Below are 17,636 nucleotides of genomic sequence, written 5' to 3'. Positions count from 1 at the left end.
ATTGCAACTTGTCTCAGGCAATGACGCTGTGTCTAGTCGGCGATGACTGTTTGTTGCCTATTTTTCTGGGCTTTGAGAATATATTACAAATTGCACATTTCTGCTATGTAACAATAATACGCAAATGCTGAATTACAGTATGTCCACCCCCCTCCCCCCCTAAAAAACGCTATCGAACAAGTTACGATGAACAACACTTAGCTTTACCTGGCTGTAAGGGAGAAAGAATGATAGGAGACGTACAAAATGTCACAGTCGCGACACACAACCTTATCATCAGAAGAATAAATGAATGAAATAAAAAGCATCAAATTTTATAGCTTTAGCGATTAAACTTTCAGCTTATGTTATTAAGTATTCATAGACAAGTAAACAGTCTCTGAATTCGTGACACCGAAGGAAAACACCCAATTCGCGTTCGACAGAAATGTGATTCAAATTCCCTTCCTGCCAATCACATTTACATTTTCTATGATGCCCATAAAAGAAAGGTTGAGGAGTGGAATGAAAATTCAAGGTGAAATGACATCAGTGAACGATTCGTTGGTGACATTGCTATCCTGAGTAAAAGTGAAGAAGAATTACATGATCTGCTGAATGGAATGAACAATCTAATAAGTATAGAATATGGATTGAGAGTAAATCGAGGAAAAATGAAAGTAATGAGAAGCAGCACAAATGAGGACAGTGAGAAGCTTAACATCAGGATTGGTGGTCACGAAGTAGATGAATTTAAGGAATTCTGCTACCTAGGCAGTAAAATAACCAGTGACGAACAGAGTAACCCGCGCGGAGTGGCCGCGCGGTTTAAGGCCCCATGTCACGGATTGCTCGGCCCCTCCCGTCGGAGGTTCGAGTCCTCCCTCGGGTATGGGTGTGTGTGTTGTTCTTAGCATACGTCAGTTCATGTTAGATTAAGTAGCGTGTAAGTCTAGGGACCGATGACGTCAGCAGTTTGGTCCCTTAGGAATACACACACATCTGAACGTTTGGACAGAGTAAGGAGGTAAAAGCAGACAAGCAATGGCAAGAAGGGCATTCCTGGCCAGAAGAAGTCTACTAGTATCAAACATATACCTTAATTTGAGGAAGAAATTTCTGAAAGTGTAGGACTGCATTACAGCAATGTATGGTAGTGAGACATGGACTATATGAAAACCGGGACAAAAGGGAATCGCAGCATTTGAGATGTAGTGCTACAGGCGAATGTTGAAAATTAGGTGGACTGATAAGGTAAGGAATGAAGAGGTTCTGTGCAGAATTATAGAGGATAGGAATATGTGGAAAACACTTATAAGGAGAAGGGACAGGAATGTAAGACATCTTTTAAGACATGAGAGAATGTCTTCCATGGTACTACAGGGGGCTGTAGAGGGCAAAAACTGTAGAGGAAGATAGAGATTTCAATATATCCAGCTAATGATCGCGGACATACATTGCAAGTGCTACTCTGAGGTGTAGAGATTGGCACCGGAGAGAAATTCATGGCGGGCCGCATCAAACCAGTCAGTAGATTGATGACCAGAAGAAAATGGTACCCGTAATGACACTGACACCAATTCGGGAATTTTGAGAAGGATGAATTCCAATTTCTTCCCATCCTTGTGCGCCTTCTCTAACGATCTCTTTGTAGGTGGGTTGCCAAGCTCCATAGGGTGTTCTTTTATGTTTTATAAATCGTGAGAAACTTTGACCAATTTAGTATCCCTAATGTCTATATGATTTGTACAGTTATAAAAGAATTTTTTCACTAGGTATCTTAAGCATAAAGCCAGTTGTATTTCGTGGACGAATTTAACCATTTCTATACTAAGAGTTAATTAATCAGTCAGTGAGAATGACTTGAGAAGCCTGAGACACTATCTCTCGGATGTCTTTGCTAACTGGATGTTGGTAAACAGTCTCAATAGTTAGAACTTTGGCGATATTTGTGTAGAGAATTTCCACAGTGGATCATTTAGATATATGAGGACGTTATTCCAAACTTTTCAATAAAATTGTTTGGAACGCAACTCATAGAAAATGAGGTAAACTCACTGCTGCAGAGAGTTTTTAAGCCAGAAAAGCAGCTGTCCTCAGTCGCAGAACCAGCATCAAAACCAGTAATAAGTTTCGTTTCAAGCTTGTGTGGGCTGTTGAAAGGAAAATATGTTTTTCATCAGCGTGAGTTCATACGAGCATACAGACGTTGCGGCAGGGAAACTGCCACCAGCAAAACGCTCTACTTTCGGTGCCACCGTCAGGACGATACGAGGCCCTTTGAAACAAGCAGGTGCTAATGTGCCACTCGAAACCTCAAGATTTCTGTGTTAAATGTACGATGATGAGATTGATATTGCCTATTCACTTATATCAGTAGCGAAAACTCTTTGGATAAGGTTAGTCATTAGTTTGCTTTTTGGACGTTTTGTTGTTGTTGTTGTTGTGTTCTTCAGTCCGAAGACTGGTTTGGTGCAGCTCTCCATGTCAGTATGTCCAATGCAAGCATCTTCATCTCTGCATAAATGCTATAACCTACATCCGTTTCAACGTGGTTACTGTATTCAAGCATTGGTGTCCTTCTATGGTAATTGCCATCCCCCTCCCCCTTCCACCAAATGTTCCTCAGGTAGAAAGTTGACAATTCCTTGATGTCGCAGAAAGTGCCCTGTTATGTGAACTCGTCTTTTAACCCAGTTGTCCATAAAAAATGTCTGTGATACAGTATCCACAATGAAGGTCTGTTTTCAGGAGTTCTGTGAACCGGGTGATGCAAAACTTTTTTTGGTGTGTGTACGACTGTTACAGCGCATTCTGCCGTTAATGTTGAAAGCTTTTTCAGCAAAGAGAGACAGAGGTAATACCTGTCGAAACAAAACAATTCTCCGTAAACGAAGTTCCTGTCTAATATACACTCCTGGAAATTGAAATAAGAACACCGTGAATTCATTGTCCCAGGAAGGGGAAACTTTATTGACACATTCCTGGGGTCAGATACATCACATGATCACACTGACAGAACCACAGGCACATAGACACAGGCAACAGAGCATGCACAATGTCGGCACTAGTACAGTGTATATCCACCTTTCGCAGCAATGCAGGCTGCTATTCTCCCATGGAGACGATCGTAGAGATGCTGGATGTAGTCCTGTGGAACGGCTTGCCATGCCATTTCCACCTGGCGCCTCAGTTGGACCAGCGTTCGTGCTGGACGTGCAGACCGCGTGAGACGACGCTTCATCCAGTCCCAAACATGCTCAATGGGGGACAGATCCGGAGATCTTGCTGGCCAGGGTAGTTGACTTACACCTTCTAGAGCACGTTGGGTGGCACGGGATACATGCGGACGTGCATTGTCCTGTTGGAGCAGTAAGTTCCCTTGCCGGTCTAGGAATGGTAGAACGATGGGTTCGATGACGGTTTGGATGTACCGTGCACTATTCAATGTCCCCTCGATGATCACCAGTGGTGTACGGCCAGTGTAGGAGATCGCTCCCCACACCATGATGCCGGGTGTTGGCCCTGTGTGCCTCGGTCGTATGCAGTCCTGATTGTGGCGCTCACCTGCACGGCGCCAAACACGCATACGACCATCATTGGCACCAAGGCAGAAGCGACTCTCATCGCTGAAGACGACACGTCTCCATTCGTCCCTCCATTCACGCCTGTCGCGACACCACTGGAGGCGGGCTGCACGATGTTGGGGCGTGAGCGGAAGACGGCCTAACGGTGTGCGGGACCGTAGCCCAGCTTCATGGAGACGGTTGCGAATGGTCCTCGCCGATACCCCAGGAGCAACAGTGTCTCTAATTTGCTGGGAAGTGGCGGTGCGGTCCCCTACGGCACTGCGTAGGATCCTACGGTCTTGGCGTGCATCCGTGCGTCGCTGCGGTCCGGTCCCAGGTCGACGGGCACGTGCACCTTCCGCCGACCACTGGCGACAACATCGATGTACTGTGGAGACCTCACGCCCCACGTGTTGAGCAATTCGGCGGTACGTCCACCCGGCCTCCCGCATGCCCACTATACGCCCTCGCTCAAAGTCCGTCAACTGCACATACGGTTCACGTCCACGCTGTCGCGGCATGCTACCAGTGTTAAAGCATGCGATGGAGCTCCGTATGCCACGGCAAACTGGCTGACACTGACGGCGGCGGTGCACAAATGCTGCGCAGCTAGCGCCATTCGACGGCCAACACCGCGGTTCCTGGTGTGTCCGCTGTGCCGTGCGTGTGATCATTGCTTGTACAGCCCTCTCGCAGTGTCCGGAGCAAGTATGGTGGGTCTGACACACCGGTGTCAATGTGTTCTTTTTTCCATTTCCAGGAGTGTATTTCACGAACCGTTAATCTTACTCATTTTTAATGGAGCATTTGTTAATGGTGGGAGAGAGTACGAAACATAGCGTCACTGTCCCTAAATACCACTGACTGACGTTTCGAAATTCCATTGCACCTTTCGGTTACTGGTACTTTCTTTTTCTTCCTAAGCAAATTACATTTCGTATGCATATAAATGACATGGAAGAGTGTAGTTTTAAAGGCATATTTGTTAATGGTGGGAATGAGTCTCGCACACAGCATCACTTAAATTGCCCCGACAGACATTTGGTAACTATGTTACAGACACCTGGCTGCATTGCTTCGCAGGATGGGCTGCATTTTCATCGTAAGTAGATTACATATCGAAACCAGAACGGAGTCTCTGTGATTATATATGGAATGAAAGACCTTAGACTTAATGGAACATTTGTTACTGGTTGGAGGGAGTATTACACATAGCATGACTGTACTTAAATAGCACTGACCGAAGTTTAGAAACTATCTGACAGTATTTCGCTAATAACTTCTTTTGTGTGCTTTGAATTCCATATTTATTGCATGTAATACCTGTTTCAGTAAGTACACCATCTTGCAACGAACTTCCGTTGACCTTAGAATGGTTGAGTGACCTATAAACTACAAATCTCTGTCTCAATGCTACCACTATCTTAAGCAAAACAATACCACGGATCTCCTCTCGCTTCTTTGTTAGCCGTCAACTGTCCCTCGATATGTACGTCAGTTTGCCGCATAGCTTCCCCCAGTCTATTTGAACGAGCCTTACTTTCGTACCTCACTATACGTTCTCAATTTGCTATCTAATTCTGAGGGAATTGTCTGCTGCTGTCCTGACATGAACACCTGTGCAGTCCTAAACCACTGACTGCACGCCAACCGGCGCAACGAGGCAAAACGGCATCAAGAAGGTGCCGACACGCGCGCGTATGGAAAGAGTGGGTAGCGCCTCACCTCCAGGAACATAGATTTCAGCGCCCCCTGTGAACGCTGATTTCTCCAGCCACGAATCGCTGGTCGGTCCAGTTCGGTCTCAGACTTCGACAGCATCAGTACTGAGTAATAGGAAGCCGTTATTTAGTCTGCGTTCTGCGAGTAGTAGTAGAGAGTAAGAAATCTGTATTTAGGGGGAATATGAAGCACAGGGAGTTAAGTACTGTTTCTTCCCTTAATAGAAAGAAAGTTTTCTGTTAATCCAAAGGTGTTCTGTACAGATGATTTTCTATTCCTGCCACTGGCCATCTCAACTTGTAGCCTTCCTTGTTTGTGTCGGAGCTGACTCCCACAGCAGCCGACATAACATCTGGCGACGACGATTAGAGAATCAGCGTGTAAGTAGGCTGTTTAGATTTTTATGTTGGTAACGTCACGTAGCGCTCTGTATGAAAATCACTGGCTGTGGTGTGTGCAGTCTGTTGGAATATTCGCAATTGTAGTGCTGGGCAGTTGGATGTGAACAGCGCGTAGCGTTGCGCAGTTGGAGGCGAGCCGCTAGCAGTGGTGGATGCGGGAAGAGAGATGGCAGAGTTTTGAGACCTGACGATCTGGACGTGTGTCCGTCAGAAAAACGAAATTTGTAAGACTGGATGTCATGAACTGATAAATATATTATGACTTTTGAAGACTATAAAGGGAAATACATTGTTTGTTCTCTACCAAAATCTTTCATTTGCTAACTATGCCTGTCAGTAGTCAGTGCCTTCAGTAGTTAGAATCTTTTACTTATCTGGCAGTATTGGCTCTCGCTGTATTGCAGTAGTTCGAGTAACGAAGATTTTTGTGAGGTAAGTGATTCATGAAAGGTATAGGTTATTGTTAGTCACGGCCATTCAATTGTAGGGATTATTGAATGTCAGTTTAGTGATGATCAGAATAAGTAGTGAGAGAAATGTCTGAGTACGTTCAGTTTTGCTCAGCTGTTTGAAAATCAAATAACGTAAGAGGTTTACCAGCACATTAATTCATAAATTTTTTTAAGAGGACGTTTCAAGCGCTTTATTCGCTCTTCGCCGCTCCATCATAGTGCGTCCCTAATATTACTCTCCTTTCTTTCAGAGCTACAATGCTACTAATTTTGTTCTTTATTTCAGACTAGCCACAACGCTTCCGCTACTTGTGTTCATTACTTTGCTGCGGCTCTCCTCTCGTAAACATGCCCTCTAACCCGCCTCCTCCACCATCTGCACCTGCGTCTCCTGTTGCTGCTGACTTTCCTCTAATGCAGTTTATTCAGTTTTAGAACCAACAAATCTAGTAGTTGATGATGTCAGTCTGGCAGCTCATCAATGGATAAGTCCAAGCTGCATCGACTCCACCATAACAGCCAGTTACATCCACGGCACCGCCTTCGTGCGTTCCACCGATCCGAGTTTTCGATGAACAAGCGGAAAAGAACGAGCACTACACCAAATTCGACGTTCATTGTACTACACATTAAGAGCAAGGTAGAGTGAAACCTCCTTATTTCTTGTGAATGGCGGGGACAGGAATTTACCGCCTCACTCAGGAGTTATTCCAGACTAGTAGGTCAGAGTTGGTAGTTCTTGAAGGTTTAGTTTCTGTCCTCACTTAGTATTATGAGGAACAGATACTTCTTTGATAGAAGTATTACAAATTATTAACAACAGGACTTTTGCGATAGTGCCGTGGAAAACTTCGAGATTCATCTGCAGTGCCTCACATTGTGACAAACAGGTATGGCCTTGCGACCGACCACTGTGCACAATTAAACAGTAAACAAGTGTCAACGTGTGTATTTGCGGTGAAATCATGTGCATAAGGAACGACATTGCTCTTCGTGGAATGCGACTTGCTTTGATTGTGGTAGGCCAGGTCACGTACAGTCTGTGTGCCTGCAATAGAAAAAGAGCTCTACCCACGTTCACTCTAGTAAGCGTGGAGCAACTTCTCGCTCAGTGAAAGCAGTTTCTTCTCAACCTGCTACTGGTACTAGTAATGACCAAATTCGGATATGCCTCCTCCCCATCCATGTGCTGTGCAACGACGGTGCTGTGCAACGACAGTCAAGCAGACTGTGAACTTAGTCACTGCCTGACACTGTGTGCGACTTCAGTTAGACATTAGCGCTTCCGTTACATTGCTTCATCGCGCTATATCAACAGTTGGGCTCGCCACAGTTGACATCATCTTGCACGCAAGAGATTCCAGTGCTTGGTACCTGTAGTCTGCCTCCCACATCTCTGTCTCACACCACAAAAGTGACAATTACAATTCTGCCTCTGAGAGACTGTGAAAATATTTTTCGATTAGATTTTTTCGATTTGTTTGGTCTTTGTATTCAGGACAATTTACTTTCTGTTTCTGATTTCAACCCAAAAGACAGTGTTAGTTGATTGAGGAGTTTCCTGATTTATTTTCTGAAGGACTTGACGGAGCAAATAACTTTGTGGCGCACGTTACAATGGAGGCCAATATGCAACCTAACTATTTTCGAGTGCTTCCCATACCTTTCGCTCTTAGAGACAAAGTTGCAAGTGAATTTAAAGAATTGCAAGGTAATGGTGTTATTGCTCCTTTCTGGGCTAGTCAATGGGCTTCTCCCTTAGTAAACTCAGCAAAGCCTTCGGGAAGAGTTGGGTTACGCTGGGTTGTTTTGAGGGAGGAGACCAGACAGCGAGGTCACCAGTCTCATCGGATCAGGGAAGGACGGGGAAGGAAGTCGGCCGTGCCCTTTGAAAGGAACCATCCCGGCATTTGGCTGGTGCGATTTAGGGAAATCCTAAATCAGGATGGCCAGGCGCGAGATTGAACCGTTGTCCTCCCGAATGCGAGTCCAGTGTGCTAACCGTTGCGCCACCTCGCTCGGTTCTTCTGGAAGACTTCATCTTTGTGTTGACTTTACATCCACTGTGAAACCAGAAACAAAAACTCATACTTAGCCGTTGCCTCGACCAAACAAATTAATAGACAGGCTTGGTACGCCTCGCCATATTTCAAACACCGATTTACGCTACGCGTAGTTGTAAATTCCGCTAAATGAAGAGCCTGCTAATGTTTGTTTTCAACAGACATTTTGGGTTGTTTAAGTTTTTGTGCTTACTCTTTGACAGTGGTTCCGTTCCGCGCCTTCCTTATTGTAACGCTGCTTAGAACAGCTGACTGCAAAAGTTCCATTCTGTTCATTTATTTGGACGATATTATGGTGTGAGGACGTAGACTGGAGGATCATGGTATCAACTATAGTACCGTTTTTCAAGTACTCTAAACTGCAGATTTTAAGTGTCGCCTGGACTAATGTGCCTTTTCTCAGACTGAAATTCAGTACTTTGGCCATTTTCTTAATATCCAGTGTGTTCATCCCCTTTACTCACATTTGCTGGGCATCCGGGATCTCCCTGCCCCACGAAGCGTGAAGGAATTGCAGTCGGTTCTCGGGAAGCTGACATATTATATCCAGTTTACACCCAGCGCTGCGCAGATCATGGTTCAGTTGCATCGTTTCAGTTTGGAGCAAAGAATGTCAGGATGAATTTCGGGAACTAAAGAATGCCTTGTTGAGTGACAAATGCCTTGTTCATTTCGATCACAGTAAGCCTGTAGTTTTGAAAATGGACACTTCTTCGTACAGAATCGGAGCTGCGCTCTCGCACAGATTTTGTTTACTTTCGCTTCCAAGTTATTGACCAAGACTGAATTTAACTGTTCCCATATCGAGAAGGAAGCGCTCTCCGCTATATGTGTTTCGTCGGAAGCTTTACCTAGTGACGGACCATAAGCACTTCAGTCTTTGTTTCATCCGTCCAAACCAGTTCCGCCACGTACGGCTCAGAAGCTGGAACGTTGGGCTTTGTTATTGTCACAGTATCAGTAGGAAGTATTCCACCAGCCCACGTCGAGGCATGCAAATGCTGACAATCTTTCTCGTCTTCCTGCTGGTCTTGATTCTTAATTCGATGCTACTGGCACATCTTGTTGTTGGGTTGATGCACAGGACACAACTTTTTCAGTATTTTTCACTACAGTATAGGAAAATTGTACACGCCACATAAGCAGACCCAGACTTGAATCATGTGTGGCGCTACTTCCATACTGCTTGGTCTCGTTCAGTGCAAAAAAATCAAAATTCTTTTGTGTGGCGGTATGTTGTTCGTCGGCATAGCTCCTCCGTTCAGCATGATGTGATTTTATTGCGAAATGATTCTGGAGAATCGTCTATGCTTATTCCTAAAGTGTAGATAAAAGACGTGATGCGATTGCATCACCGAGGACGTTGGGGAATTGTACGCACAAAACCGTTAGTATATCGGCAGTATACATGGCCGGGCATGGGTGTCTACATTGAACAGATGCCATCAGAGCATGGCGCTTTGCTGAAACTCTATCGAACCCGCTGAAAACGGTTTCTGCATGAAAAGTCCCCTGGTCCCTTTTCGAACACTCGCTGGATTATTGTTGTTGTGTCTTTGGAAAATATCCGTTAGCTGTGTCCATTCAGGATTTGTCACCTATATTTTTCTTGGAAGGTTTGCCTGTTATGTAGATTAGAGGCAAAGGACCACAGTTTACGGCTCTGGTCTTTGAATAGTTTTGTGCAGCCAGTGCATCTCTCACACTACCAGTGCTCCGTTTCATTCTCAGTCTAACGGAGAAGCTGAATGATTTGTGTGTACTTTCAAGTAACAGACGAATAAACTACGTGCCTCCCACACGTGGAAGCAAGCGCTGGTGCTATTCCTCAAACGTACCGCTCCAAGCCCCTCAACGGTTCGTTACCCGCCCGTCTCCACCGAACGCTGCTCAAGTTGCTACACCCAAAGCAGCGCACGGCGCCTCCCACACACCGCAAGTATCGCTTTGCGCCTAATGAGTCTATTCATTTCAAAGTTTTTGGTCGCACCAGGCGCTTGGGGAAAGGAACGATTCATAGAAATTTGGGCGTTTGCATACATTTGGTGCAACGTCCTCTCATGTTTCTGCTCTGCCATCAGAACCAGAATCGTGCTTGTCGATTGTGAGATCCTTCCGCAGATTTTCAGTCCAAAGATTAACGTCATACCGGGATCTTGCAGTCGGTGCGGCCGCCCCAGGGGGCCTATTCGGCACTGCCTGCTGAACCAATCCCGTCCCGGCGCCTGGAGGAACGTTCAGTCCTAAAGCATCGACTGTACACTCACCAGCGCAATGCTGCTAAATGGCATCGAGAAGGTAGTGAGCCGTGAGATAAAGGAAACACACCTCCAGCAAGACAGGCCAGTGCCGCCTGTCAACGCTGATTTAACCAGCCGCCCGTCGCTGGTATAGCCCCAGTTCGGTCGCAGACTTCGAGAGTATCAGCAGTGAGTAACAGCACTACGTTACTATGTCTGCATTCTGCGAGAAGTTATAGAGAGCAAATAAGTAGTATCTAGGAGGCACAGGAAGTACAGAAAGATAAGAGTTGTTTCTTCCTATAATAGAAATGAAGGTCTCTATTAATTTGGAAGTGTTTTGTACAAATTATTTTGGATTCCTACCACTGGCCGTTGCAGCTTCTAGCCTTCCTTGTTTGTGTCAGTGCTGACTCAAACAGTAGCCGACACAACAGGACCCGTGTGTGATCAAATCTTATGTACTCGTACTATTGAACAGTAACATCGATAGGACTCTCGACACTGTATAGTAGCTGCCTACCAATACTGTAAATCCACGTATGTTTGTGTTACGTGACGATGTGTGAAGCAAAAACATCATATGGATGTTACAAGGATCGTATTGGTTGGCATACTCTATTCGAATAAGTGACTTTCTCTAGGAAAGACGACATACTTCTACTGTAAACAAAGCGGTGGATTCACGTATGTGTGGATACAGGATATGGGTGTGAAGATATCAGCCGTCAGAAGGATCAAAGACTAGCTTTGACCAGCATGATGTTTTTCCTTAATGAGCCTGATTTTACTGAGGATTATTTTCAGACAGTGCCGGCACATCCAGAATGTTTGAAATCCCACCGCTGCTGAATCACCCTGTATATACGTACATATACTGACGATGCCTATAACTTTGACGCTCTCTTACGCCACTGGATGACGTTTCCGGATAGGGGTTCTATTCTCATTATTTTCGTCAAGACACGTCCTATACCACCTCCAAGTTTGTCGTTGTAGTTTTGGAAAGTCATGTATGCGAGTATATAATATCAATTGTGTGTACGCCAATGTTTGGATGTCTCTATTCATTTGTCGCAAAGAGGCGTAAGACGAGGCTAATTAAGTGTCGAAACCGGGTGCAAGGAAGAATTACAAATTTTTCTGCGAGTGATAGGTGAGTTGTTTATAGACAGCAAGATGTAAGACCGAGAGTGCAGGAACGAGTTTCCAAAGTTACCTGTTCCTTTACTTGGGTTATTGCATGAGAACAGAAAATTTTGGTCAGCACATTAGCCCAGATTCTGTACCCATTTAGGTCCCTAGCTGAGTTGTAGGAATATCGTAAAAATTGTGGGTTAAGGTGTCTGAAGTTTTATAAGTTTCTATGTCAAAAGTGTCTGTAACACAGACTTAGTTGCGCAGTACGACCTTAGCGAATTTCAGCAGCATTCGCGTAAGCAATTGATACAACTGTGGGCACTGTACAAACTAGTATAAAGCAACTACTTGGGTATAACAAAACGGGGCGCCGTTAACATTATGTGTATGATATCAGGAGCACAGTAAAAGGCATTATATCTACCTTATAGCGAAGCATAATTTATTTGCTGTATTCATGTAGAGATACGTCTGGAGAATAGGCCTAGGTTGCTGTTTGTGGCAAGACCACAGTCATTCGCCGATTTTCAAGCCGTGTTACGGAAGATGGATGCTGTCCATTATTTAGATATGAAGCAAAAGGGCTCCCTTAGAGATAACAGGACGCAATATTCGTGTTTCAAATGTGGGAATCCTGGTCATTTGAAAATATATTGTCCAGGCATCCAGTCAAAGATCAGAAAGAATTCTGGTCAGTTATACTTCAGGAATAAGGTAAAATTTGCTTAACCACAGTTGTCTTTTTTGGGCATATAGTTTCTCCTCAGGGTATTGCTGTCGATCAGAGCCGCAGTGAGGCCATCAGCAAATGTCCAAAACTTACGTCCCATGGCTGTGGCAAGGTTCTTTGGCAGGACTAATTTTTTTTTCGAATGTTGACACCTAATTTCTTCAAAATGGCAGCTATGTTGAATGAATTAAGAGAGAAAGAAAGGAAAACTGAATGGGTTCCTTTCAAAGAAGCCGCCATCATAGGTGTTAAGATGGCTTTAGCGACAGAATCCGAGTTGATGAACCTGAGTTTATTTCACGGGTGACTACAGTTCCTCTTCAAGAAAACTTGTCAGTGACGAGTCCGATAGGATATGCCTCTCATGTTTGTCAAGATGAGATACTAAGTATTCATTACACAAATTGAAAGCATTGTACATACTGTTTGCCCTTGAAAAATTCAGTATTTATCTGGAGCACCATCCATTTACCCAAGAAACTGATAACCAGGCCCTTAGGCGTTCGGAAGACCAGAGTGGACAGGGTACATCACCAGATGGGCCGTTCCGATGTCCAGCTTCCAGTTTGGAGTGCATAATTTATGCGGAGGGGTAATGTTGTTACTAACAATCTTACGCGTATTTTTGGGAAAGAGGATAGTGAGCCACTTGATTCCATTGGAATGGGTCAACTGCAATTTGCGTTCAGTCCTCATAGCACATTGCCATGATGATCATTTTATGCGGGACCAACTGTTTCATTGGTCAGCTTTAGCCTTCTATATGGCGGTATGTGAGTCTCACAGACAGACTTCTGCTAGCCTGATCTTTACATATAAGCCAAACTCGCTACTAGCAAATTTGTGGCCAACAAACCTATCATTGCCAAAGAAAATTGATGCAGTGTACATCGGAGACAAATGGAAGAGGGCAAGGCTAAATCCATGACAGAGAAGCTCAGACGTACAAGAAGGGCAGACGTGCTTGTCATCTCAAGTCAGCTGATAGGAGCTGGGTGCAGAGCTTTCAGGTAGTCAGTAAAACGAAAGAAAATATAACGGGTAAATTGCCGCCAAGCCTCACAGGGCTGGAATGGGTAAATAGCCGCCCCGCTTCACGGGGCTGGTACAAATACCACGATTTATTAGTCCAGTCACCCTGAAGGTAAAAGAAAGTGTAGGGTAAAACCTTTTTTCATGAGCAATTACCTTAAGTTAAACCTTATGTTAACGACAAAAGATTTTACGAAGTAATAATAAATGAAAAGCAAACTGGTGCTTTTCATTCATTATTGTAATGTTGTTCTACCAAGAACCGACGGAATATTCTGTTAATATTTTACGAAGTAAATTGTATTAATACTAGCTTATATAAAAATGAACGAGGGCAAATTGTTTTTCAGTCACTGTTTTAATATTCGCGCGAATTTTCCTACGGGATCGTTTTCATATATTTCCCCTTAATTTTATTTATTTATTGATTATTTCTTGTTATGTATTGCTAATATCTATACAAGCAGAGGGATTTCAGGACTGATTTTGTACTTATATTTACTCCTAAAAGCATTTGCGCGCTACCAAACGTTATTGATTCAACGAGCTGTACTGAAATATGAAGGGCCGCGCGGATTAGCCGAGCGGTCTAGGCGCTGCAGTCATGGACTGTGCGGCTGGTCCCGGCGGAGGTTCGAGTCCTCCCTCGGGCATGGGTGTGTGTGTTTCTCCTTAGGATAATTTAGGTGAAGTAGTGTGTAAGCTTAGGGACTGATGACCTTAGCAGTTTAGTCCCATAAGATTTCACACACATTTGAACAAATATTAAGTCGGGCATTGCCCACAGTCGATATGAAGTTGCATCTAATAGCGTCAAACAGCGTGCGATGCTTGTTCATCTTACTCCTTTTCAAGACAATATGCATTCTATTCAACTGTTCTTCCAAATCCTTCGTTTCTGACAGAATTACAATGTCATCCGCACACCTTAAATTTTTCATTCCTCTTTCACGAACTTTAATTCCCACTCCAAAGGTCCCCTACGTTTCCTTCACCGCTTCCTCAACGTCCAGATTAAATAACATTGGTGGTAGGTTATTGCTCTACCTCACACCCGTACTAGCTGTGACTTCTCTTTAATGTCTTTCAACTCTTATCACTGCAGTATGGTTTCTGTACAAGCTGTAAATAAACTTTCGTAGCCTGTAGTTCATCCCTGCTTCCCACAGAATTTCTAACAGTGTAGTCCAGTCACCAACGTCAAAAGCTTTCTCTAAATCTGCATATATTATAAACGCAAGTTTGCTTTTCTTCCAGCATTGCTTCACGGATTTATAAGTCTCTCTGGAACTCAAATTGATCCTTCTGAAGGTCTTGTTCTGTGAGTTTTCCCGCTCTTTTGTAAATAATTTGTATCATTATTCTGCAACCATAACTTATAAAACTGACGATTCTGTGGCATTTACACCTGAAACCAAATGCCTTGTTTGAGATTGTAGTTATTACAGTCTCCCTGAAGTCTGATGGTAGTTCCCATTAGTTATACGTGTCTTGAGACACGTCTCCCTCTTGAAATTACATCCACTTAGGCAAAATTATGTGTAGTGATGACCCCGTTTTGAACTGAGCCATAATGACCAGCAATGGAATACCAAAGTGACTGTAGCCCTCTACACGGCCCGAAAACCAGGAGCTATGATCTGAGGCGAAAGGGGTGGGGGAGGGGGAGTTGTGCATTTCCTTCCACGGCAGGACCCCTTTTTTGTTATCCTCAGCACACTTACAACACAGCGGTACGTGACGATATTTTACGTCCCGTTCTGTTCCTCCTCATGATAAGTATTACTGGAGCTTACATTTCAGCAACATAGTGCCCCCTACTTTGGCCAGCAACGTCGCCGGATCTCCTCCCAATTGCGACCGCTACGGTCACAGGTTCGAATCTTGTTCCGGTCATGGATGTGTGTGTTGTTCTTAGGTTAGTTAGGTTTAAGTAGTTCTAAGTTCTAGGGGACTGATGACCTCATAAGTTGAGTCCCATAGTGCTCAGAGCCATTTGAACCATTTTTTTTCTCCTCTAAATTGAGAATTTTTGGAGCATTATGGACAGGGCCTTACAGTCAGCTCGTGATTTTGGCGCTCTAACACGCCGACTGGGCAGAATTTCGCACGATATCACTCAAGACGACATCAAACAACTCTATCAGTCAATGCCAAGCCGAATAACCGCTTGCGTTAAGGCCGACGCGTCATTGATTTGCTCAGTTTTTTAAGCTAATTTCTTAACTACATCACACAGTATTTCTGAAACTGTATTCATTTGTTTTCTGCTCGTGTACATCACGTCTACCGATTCACGTCCCATTTGGGTAATACTTTCTTGGTAGGTCGTTTTTCTTTTGCGTTAGAGTGTATGTTGTGTAGTATAGGCTTCTAGATTAGGTACATTCTAGTTATCAGAAGAAACTGAACAAATGGAAAACGAATTGATCGTGAGAAGGAGTGACCCAGCATAGAGAAAAAAAAACAAGTATGGTAACAGTTAAAGCGCAACGAAAAATAGATTGTTAAATGCCGGGGAGAGAGCGGGTAGAGCCCACTGAAGACCTCAATGAGGGGGAAGGCCTATCTGATGTGATAGAAAGATAAACTGAATCGCTATGAAATCAAAGGGATCCCTTATTAGAGTGATAAATTAAAAGAACTCTGGAAGACTCGAGAACGAATTAGGCGTTAAGATTAGAGAACGTTCCGTTGGAATTTCTGCAATCATTTGGGGAAGTGGAAACCACACTACTATCCAGGTTGTTGCGCAGAACCTATTACTGGTGACGTATCATCAGACTTTCGGAAGAAGGTCATCCACACAGATCCGAAGATAGCAAGAGTGGGTAAGTGCTCACAATGACCTTAACATGTCTTGCACCCAAGCGGCTGACAAGGATAATACGCCGAAGAATGAAAAAAGAAAATAGGGACCAGTTAGATGACAATAATTTTGGCTTAGGGAATAGTAAAGATGCACGGGAAGCAGTCTTCATGTTGCACCAGAGAGGAAGTTCTGACATTGCACTTGCTAATGGAAGCAAGACTGACTAGGGAATCGCACGCCCCTCAGATTTAGTGGTAAGATGGTCTAGTGGACAGCCCGTTAGAAACTGAACACAGATCTAGCATCAAAACAGTAAGAAGGTGTACTGAACTGTGAAAAGAAAAGGCGAAATAGAAACACCGGCCAATCCAAGCACATTAAGTACAACATCGACCCGCCCTTAGCCAGCCACGGCGTCGTGGTTAAGTGGTCATGGTGTTGAACTGAACAATGTTACAACATTGTTGTTGTTGTGGTCATCAGTCCTGAGACTGGTTTGTTGCAGCTCTCCATGCTACCCTATCCTGTGCAAGCTTCTTCATCTCTCAATACGTTACTGCAGCCTACATCCTTCTGAATCTGTTTAGTGTATTGATCTCTTGGTCTCCCTCTACGATTTTTACCCGCCACGCTGCCCTCCAATACTAAATTGGTGATCCCTTGACGCCTCAGAGCATGTCCTACCAACCGATCCCTTCTTCTTGTCAAGTTGTGCCACAAACTCTTGTTCTCCCCAATCCTATTCAATACTTCCTCATTAGTTACGTGATCTACCCATCTAATCTTCAGCATTCTTCTTTAGCACCACATTTCAAAGGCTTCTATTCTCTTCTTGTCCAAACTATTTATCGTCCATGTTTCACTTCCATTCATGGCTACACTCCATACAAATACTTTCAGAAACGACTTCCTGACATTTAAATCCATACTCGATATTAACAAATTTCTCTTCTTCAGAAACGCTTTCCTTGCCATTGCCAGTCTACATTTTATATTCTCTCTACTGCGACCATCTTCAGCTATTTTGCTCCCCAAATAGCAAAACTCCTTTACTACTTTAAGTGTCTCATTTCCTAATCTAATTTCCTCAGCATCGCCCGACTTAATTCGACTACCTTCCATTATCCTCGTTTTGCTTTTGTTGTTGTTCATCTTATATCCTCCCTTCAAAACACTGTCCATACCGTTCAACTGCTCTTCCAAGTCCTTTGCTATCTCTGACAGAATTACAATGTCGTCGGCGAACTTTAAAGTTTTTATTTCTTCTCCATGGATTTTAATACGTACTCCGAACTTTTCTTTTGTTTCCCTTACTGCTTTCTCAATATACAGATTGAATAACATCGGGGAGAGGCTACAACCCTGTCTCACTCCCTTTCCTACCACTGTTTCCCTCTCATGTCCCTCGACTCTTATAACTGCCATCTGGTTTCTGTACAAATTGTAAATAGCCTTTCGCTCCCTGTACTTTACCCCTGCCACCTTCAGAATTTGAA

This window comes from Schistocerca cancellata, chromosome 6 (genome assembly GCF_023864275.1).
Source record: "Schistocerca cancellata isolate TAMUIC-IGC-003103 chromosome 6, iqSchCanc2.1, whole genome shotgun sequence".
NCBI lineage: Eukaryota > Metazoa > Arthropoda > Insecta > Orthoptera > Acrididae > Schistocerca > Schistocerca cancellata.
This window is presented reverse-complemented; position numbering follows the sequence as displayed.